Source organism: Mauremys mutica, chromosome 7 (genome assembly GCF_020497125.1).
Source record: "Mauremys mutica isolate MM-2020 ecotype Southern chromosome 7, ASM2049712v1, whole genome shotgun sequence".
Taxonomy (NCBI): domain Eukaryota; kingdom Metazoa; phylum Chordata; order Testudines; family Geoemydidae; genus Mauremys; species Mauremys mutica.
Window position 1 is genome coordinate 110,289,266 of NC_059078.1, and position 8,007 is coordinate 110,297,272.

Sequence of the window (8,007 nt, forward strand, 5' to 3'; positions counted from 1 at the left end):
TTCACTGACGTTTGATATGTTATATACAAAAACTGTACCCAACATTTTGCAAAAGGGAAATTAGATCACAAGGGCAGAAGTTATCAACCATGCTTGCCAGGGGTGAAATCTTAGCCCCATTGAAGTAATGGGAAAGCCTCTATTGACTTCACTTGGTGGTTAATGACCTTCTAAAAGACAAGAAAGCAGAGGGAAAAATTCCAATGGTGACGATGTAAACTCTCATAGTTCCATTGAAGTCAAAGGAACTATGACCACTGATACCAGCTGATGATCTGACTCCTGAACTTGAACCTACATGTCACAAGGTTCTCTGAGTTCGTCATATTATTTGGGAGTCACTCCAGTCTTCAGACCGAATGACACAGCTCATCTACTAGCTGCTGCTTCTTCTTCTCTGATACAAGCATGTGCTTGTGAGGGCTGTCCCAGACTGACTACATCTGGTTTCCCCTAACCATAATAATGAGTTCTTGGGGAAGGATATAGAGGGGCTTTTTGGTGAAGACGGGTTGGCTGCACAATGAAAAGCTAGAAGAATCAAGCACAGGAAGTGCTTTCTCTCTCTCTCTCTCTCTCCCCCCCCCCAGATCAAATCACCCTAGAGGCAGGAAGCCACTGCCTTGAAAGCAATGTCATGTGCAACTCATTCTTCGGGTAGTAGTGCATTTACAATGAGATGTAAAGTGACATCCATCTTGATTTAAAGCTGCTCATGAGCCATCAGGATGCTGAGCAGATCTTGGAAACAATCTAAAAGTGATGATTGTGCACTGACAGGCTTTAGAAACATGTCCCAAGATCACAGCTCTCTCCTGTCTGCCAATAAGTAAAATATGTCCCAGAGGCTTCTTTTGTTATACAGCAATCAGGTTCTCCAAATCCATTTGCTGAATTCAGCACATCTCATCTTCCTGTTCTTTCTCTCCTGAGGAGCTTACAGGTCCCCTCCAATCCCTATAGCTGCATCCCAGCCAAAATTAAACTTTCTGCAGTAACACTAAGCTACAGAAAGGTGAAGGCCTAAGAAACATTAAAGACAAGTCCTCTACAATTCCACCCTACCTTTAACGTAGCAATTGGATGTTATTTTTGATGCTTGCTCTTACCTCTTTTCACAGGTACTATTGAGAGCTATTTGGTTTAAGCTAACTCATATATTTCTGCTCATTGTTTTTTTCTGTTGAACTTTTAGTCTGGCTTCAAGATCATTTGTAAATAAGTCATAGAATTTATCCAGGACATGCTAGGCAACCAGCTACTCTGGAAGTGTATGCTTTACATCAAAATTGAACTCTGTGTTTATTTATTTTTAAATACATCTCATCATTTTTTTTGGTGCGTGCATGTTGCACTTCCATATTATCTCAGTTTAGAACTGCTGGGGAAAATCTTCAAAATGGGCAACATTGGCAATGCAATAAGACAGACAGACTGTCTGCAGTAAAACTATTTAATCTGCGCTGGTTGCCCTTTCTGAAAAATGATGTCGACAGAAGATAAGGAGACAGGCAGTTTAAAATTGTTCTATCAGAACCAGTTGCCTGTTACGAAGCTTTTTCGAGGCAATTCAAAACTGTTCACTTTTTATAAGGCAATTGTCCATCATGAAGACTGTTTGTAACTAAAGTACAGGCTAAAATGGTTTATACAGCACAAGCAGCTACTGGGGAATTGTATATATTCTGTGCAACTAGATTATATGTGCATATTCCTCCTATTTTGACTCCTTTTTAGTTTGCTGTTGAACTGTTTGTCCATCTGGGAAATTGTTTAGCACTAAAAAACAGATTTTTGTATTAATATTATTTTCAAGGACAGCTCGTACAAATAACTCTAGGAAGGGCCTTGCCTATTCAGTTAGGCTGTGTGATAATGCAGGGCCTAATCCTGCCAGCGCATTAATGAGGTAAACGTCCCATTGATATCAGTGAGTTTTGTCTGAGATGGGAGTGTTGCTTTGGGCACCTCCTCTTCATTTCTAAATTTTAGTGTATTGTTCTATCCTGTTTAACTTGCTTTACGGTAAAGAGTGGTTGCATTTATTTGAGAGATATCTGTACATATGGGACTGATTTTCCAGTATATTATTTGAGTGTTATCTGGTGTAAGTACACTGGAACAAATGGAATTACACCAGCATAAAACTGGAGACTGATAAATCCAATCCAACTTGTTCTGGAGACTGTATGCCTCAGAGCAGCATTTCTCAAATTGGGGTCCAAGAAGGTACTCCAGGGGGCGCATGGGGGTCTGAGAAGATACTCCAGGGGGCGCATGGGGGTCTGAGAAGGTACTCCAGGGAGCGCATGGGGGTCCGAGAAGGTACTACAGGGGGCGCATGGGGGTCTGAGAAGGTACTCCAGGGAGCGCATGGGGGTCTGAGAAGGTACTCCAGGGGGCACATGAGGGTGTGAGAAGGTACTCCAGGGGGTGCATGGGGGTCCGAGAAGGTACTACAGGGGGCGCATGGGGGTCTGAGAAGGTACTCCAGGGAGCGCATGGGGGTCTGAGAAGGTACTACAGGGGGCGCATGGGGGTGTGAGAAGACACTCCAGGGGGCGCATGGGGGTCCAAGAAGGTACTCCAGGGGACTCATGGGGGTCTGAGAAGGTACTTCAGGGAGCGCATGGGGGTCTGAGAAGGTACTCCAGGGGGCGCATGGGGGTGTGAGAAGGTACTCCAGGGGACGCATGGGGGTCTGAGAAGGTACTCCAGGGGGCGCATGGGGGTCTGAGAAGGTACTCCAGGGGGCGCATGGGGGTCTGAGAAGGTACTCCAGGGGGCGCATGGGGGTGTGAGAAGGTACTCCAGGGGGCACATGGGGGTCTGAGAAGGTACTCCAGGGGACGCATGGAGGTCCAAGAAGGTACTCCAGGGGACGCATGGAGGTCCAAGAAGGTACTCCAGGGGACGCATGGGGGTCTGAGAAGATACTCCAGGGGGCGCATGGGGGTCTGAAAAGATACTCCAGGGGGCGCATGGGCCCTGCTGATTAACTCCTCCCTCTCCCTCCCTTAACTCTACCCTTCCCTCCTACTGCCTCCTGCATGCTGTGGAACAGCTGTTCCCCAGCATGAAGGAGGCTCTGGTAGAGAGGGGTAGGAGCAGGGACGGGGTGTGATTGGGGCAGAGAGCGGAATCATGTCCAGGGCCGCTGGCCCCACTGATCAACTCCTCCTCCTCCCTTCTTCAACTCCTCCCACTCCCTCCCAGCACCTCCTGCACACCGGCAACAGCTGTTCTCCAGTATGCTTGTGCAGGAGGCACCAGTTCAAATGTGGTCCCAAGAGGTAGTGACCAGGGATCTGCTACCCAGGGGGCATTCAACCATTTGAAGTTTGGGTTCACAAAATGACAGCAGTTCAAGTCTGCAAACCCTTTTTTCCTGTAATTGAAGGTTTTCTAGCCAATAGCAGACAAACAACCTCCCCAAAAGCTAGACCGACACTCACACATTTAGCCCAGGACATGTATACCTTACATAGGCAACCCCAAAAGCTAGACCGACACTGACACATTGGGGTTGCCTATATAAGGTATACATGTCTTGAGCTAAATTCTGGGTCTGGCTGCGCTGCAGTCAGATGCAGGACCTGGGGAGAGGGATAAAGGTGTCTCTAAGTCCCCTGCATATCTCAGAGCAGCCTAAGGACAGCTCTAAATTACACCAGGTAGCACAGCAGGAACCCTCTGCCTGAGGAACCCTCTGCCTGAGGATCGCCAGAGCAGTGCAAAGGGGATGGAGCTGGGGACCAGGAACTGGCCTACTGTTTTTAACATTTTTCCCTTGAGTTTCTTCCCTCCCCTACCCATATGCTTATCTCTCAGTCTGTTTATTTTTCATTCTGTCCATTTTTCCTCCCATTTTTTTCATCCTTTTTTTTCTTTCTACCCCATCTCTGCTTCTTTGTTAGTCTTCTCCTCTGAGGAACATTAACCTGTCACTATTTTCTGTTTTCAGAAAAATCTTTCAAACCCATAGTGTTCAAGTAGGATCAGACTGGGGCAAAACAAATTCAGTTAGTCCTAATATTGGCTGGACATTACTCCCATCTGCAGGCCTTTTGGGGGCCTCCAGGAAACAAATATGTGGTTTACATCAGGTTTCTAGTAGACAAGCACTGATGTCAAAAAAATCACTACCACCAGTCTCACTAGAGAGGCAAAGACTGAATGGAGGAAGAACTATTGTCCTACCCCTAGGATATCCTCTTGCCTTCCTGTATCAGGACCAAGGAGGTGCATTGACAAAGCAGCAGGATAACATTTGCCCAGATTGGTCCATTTGCCTGAGAAAGCAACCTCACCGTCTGGATATATGCAGCACAATGTACCCGACAGAAAGAATATCAGCCTCCAGAACTGTCAGCAGGGTTCCCTTCAACATGAGCACTCATCCAGCCCTCTACTTTTCAAGCAGAGTGCTGCTGGACAGATAGTTTGACTCTCTGAGCACAGTCCTGCACTACTGCTGACATCAGTGAGGGTAGGGTCAAGCCTTGTCAAAAACTCAGAGAGGGATACAAAGATGTCGGTCATTCCTCTGGAAATATCTTCCTGTTTAAAGGCAATTGATATAGTGGAAGGATATTGCAAATCACTCTCATCACCATGAACACAGTCCTTTAGTTGTGATAGGTTGTTCCGATACCCACACCCCAGCCAGACGGAAAAAACTATAAAATATATTTGTACAGAAAGGAAAGATTTCTGCAAACTACACATTACGCTAATGCCTAGCTAACCCCATGGGCAGAAGATGCAAATTTAAAAACCAATGTTGGTCCCCTTGAAGTCAATTGTGAAATATCCACTGATTTCAGTGTAGCAGGATTGGTCCTTAAGAATAACAGGAAAGAAAAAAAAAGAAAAAAAACCATATCAATAAGACTCATGGTTATTGCTGCGAGTCAGCCATGCAAGACTATATGTTCTATGTGGTAATTGGACCAGTCTGATAAAACTCTATATATTGGGTCTTACTTTAAGTATTCACTTATGTTTACAATAAAATAGCTTTGAAAATATCAGTCCACAGAAAAACTGAGTCATAGAATAAAGCATGGAATGTTAGCTGGACAATACAGATTCATACCAGTTGCAGACTCAGAACCTGGTTCATTAGTAGACCCTAAGGATATCAGTTATGAATTTGGTCCTTGAATAATTGGGGTAGCAGTGGTTAAGATAGTTAAGTAATGTTGCACAAACTGTCTACATCACAAAGATTTGGAGACATCACCCTTTTTAGAGATCATTAGGAATGTATGAATCTTATTTCCAGTTCAGTCACGGGACTTGTCCCACATAGACTGAGTCTTAATAAAGAGCAGATGCACCCAAAGAACATTTCATTTAGGCAAGTGACATAAGTTTGAGGTATAATCAAGAAATGAAAGGCCAGTTTTTTATCCACCAACGTTAGCACTTGTGAAGTGGATGTGAATTCTGGTTCCCCTCAGAAGCCCATAAGTTCTCTGTCAGAGAAAGATGCTAAACCATGTTTTAAAACATTGAATGATTTGAAGGTCATTTGCACATTTTCTGCAAACCCTAAAACAATTGCGTTTTTTGGTAAAAGTGCATGTCAGTCTCTTGGAGCCCATTTCCCATCATTATAATTGTCACGTAACAGCTTATTGTAGAGCCAAACCGTCTGCAACACTTCAGCACTTTATTAAGACATTAAACCTTACCACAGCTGCAATTAACTCTCTGCAATCTGTTTTTGAACAGCGAGGCTAAGTCCATTCCTCTTTTATATTACCACAGCGCCAAACAATCATCCTGTTTGTTGGCAAAACCACAATGTGGGCCAGATACAATCCTGAGTTCAGGCAACTTTGCATTGGTCCACCTGCACAAAGGGCCCTGGAACCATCTGACCCAGCCAAAGAAGGATCTGCCCTGCACAGGGAGATTCTCAAGTGCTGTAGAACTGCTATAGCAGCTTCTATGCCATCACCACCCCACCTCCCATACCTGAAATCAGCGAGGGGGATTGGCTGGGGGAAAGGAGGAATGACTGGGGTATCCATCTGACCATGTGCATTTTCTCCCCATGAAAGAATTTATCCACAATAATCACATCAACTCTCTTCCTTCTTTTTGATAAACTAAACAGATTGAGCTCTTCAAGTCTCTCACTGAAAGACATTTTCCCCAGCCCTCGAATCATGGTTGTGGCTCTCTTCTGCACCCTCTCCAATTTCAATGTCCTCAATGTATTTCACAAAAATACTTGAAGCCACCTTTGCATTCATTCCCCTGCTCTCCAGCTGCCCTGAGGCTTTGGGGCCCAGATGAACATCTGGCCCTGTATTTTTAGGGACTATTATCAACCAAGTACACGCTGGTAGAATAACTACCTGTGAGGTTGGTTTCTATTTTACATAGATCTGAACTAACACAGGCCTCTGTTTTTCAGTGATTCAGTTCATTAGCTGTGTGGCCTAAACTGATCTCAAATGGGAAACTTAACATGGGCCAAATGTTATACCCATGGCAGGTCTTCTGCACCCCAACACCATCCCAAGTGCAGACCTTTTGGTTTCTCCTGACCCAGACTGACACTGAAGACTGGGCCCTGGGAGTGGGATCCACACACACTGCTTGTCTTCTATCTGCAAGAAGTAAGTTCTCCCTGGAGCATCTATATTTTAAACTGAAGACTTGATCCTAGCAGGGAAGAAGGCAAGGGAGGGAATGGTGCATGCTTTTCCTTGCACTGAGTCCCTGGGGCTGACCGGTCCAAATACAAGTTCAGTCTGTGCCCTGCCTTTTATCCCCTTCCTTAAATAGATGAAAGTAAATACCCAAATTCTAGATGAAAAGACCACATAAGCAGTTTGTTCTGTGTGACGTTGCAAAAATTCCAGATTTAGAATAGAATAGAGCTAGGGGTTAGATCCCGGGCCCTGCAAAGGCTCCAGCAGTGCAAAGCAGCCTTACATTTGGTAGATTCTCCTTGGGGGAACCCTCAGGTCCCAGTCCCCATGGGAAAATGAGGCATGGACGAGTCATCTAATATCCCCCAGCAATTCCCAGCTCCCAGAATAGGCCCTAGAGACCCTTGTCACAACAGCTGGTTAAAATTAAACCTTGTGTCCTTCCTTTGCTTATATTTTTCTCTCATTTGGTGGGAGCCACTTTATTTTAACTTGTTCTTATGTGATAACCAGATAGTACATTTAAACCGTTGTTGCTGGTTATTTGCAATAAATGCAATAGGGAGAAGTATCTGATTTTTGAATCAGCACATAACTTTTTAGATATATGTCACCTTTATTACAACCCCTGTTCTGTTTTCTCTTTGATGGGATTGTTTTCTATTTCATCACAAAAAGGATTTAAAGGCTGGGAGCAGAGAGAATGCCTTATAGTGAGAGACCTAAGAAGCTGGATCTGTTTAGCTTATAGAAAAGAAGATCAAGAGGTGACTTGATGATTATGTTATATAAGTACTTTCTCAGTCAAAAAATATGAAGTAATGAAAGGCTCTTTAATCGAGCAGAGAAGAGCATAAGAAGAACCAATAACTAGAAGCTGAAGTGAGACAAATTCCAATTAGGAATAAGTTACACATTTTGTAACAGTGTGAGGATGACTAAACGTTGGAACAAACTCTCAAGGGAAGTGGAGGATTCTCCAGCTCTTGATGACTGGATGCATTTCAGGAAGGTATGCTTTTGTCAAACACAAATTATTGATCTCAATGTGGGAATATCTGAGTGAAATTCTATGGCCTGTGATATACAGGCCATCAGAAAAGATGATCTAATGGTGCCTTCGGGCCTTATAATCTATGAATAATATCACCATGACAAAGGCTACCAAAAAAGAGATGCAATATTATTGAGACAAGTGATGAAAGTGAAATAGACATAGGGTCTGATTCTGCATCGACTGAATTCAATGAGAGCAGGATTGGTCCTGAGATCTTTCCGGTTCAGATGCCAGCTATTAATTTGGATGGTGGTTATTTGATTCAAAAGAAAGCCAGCA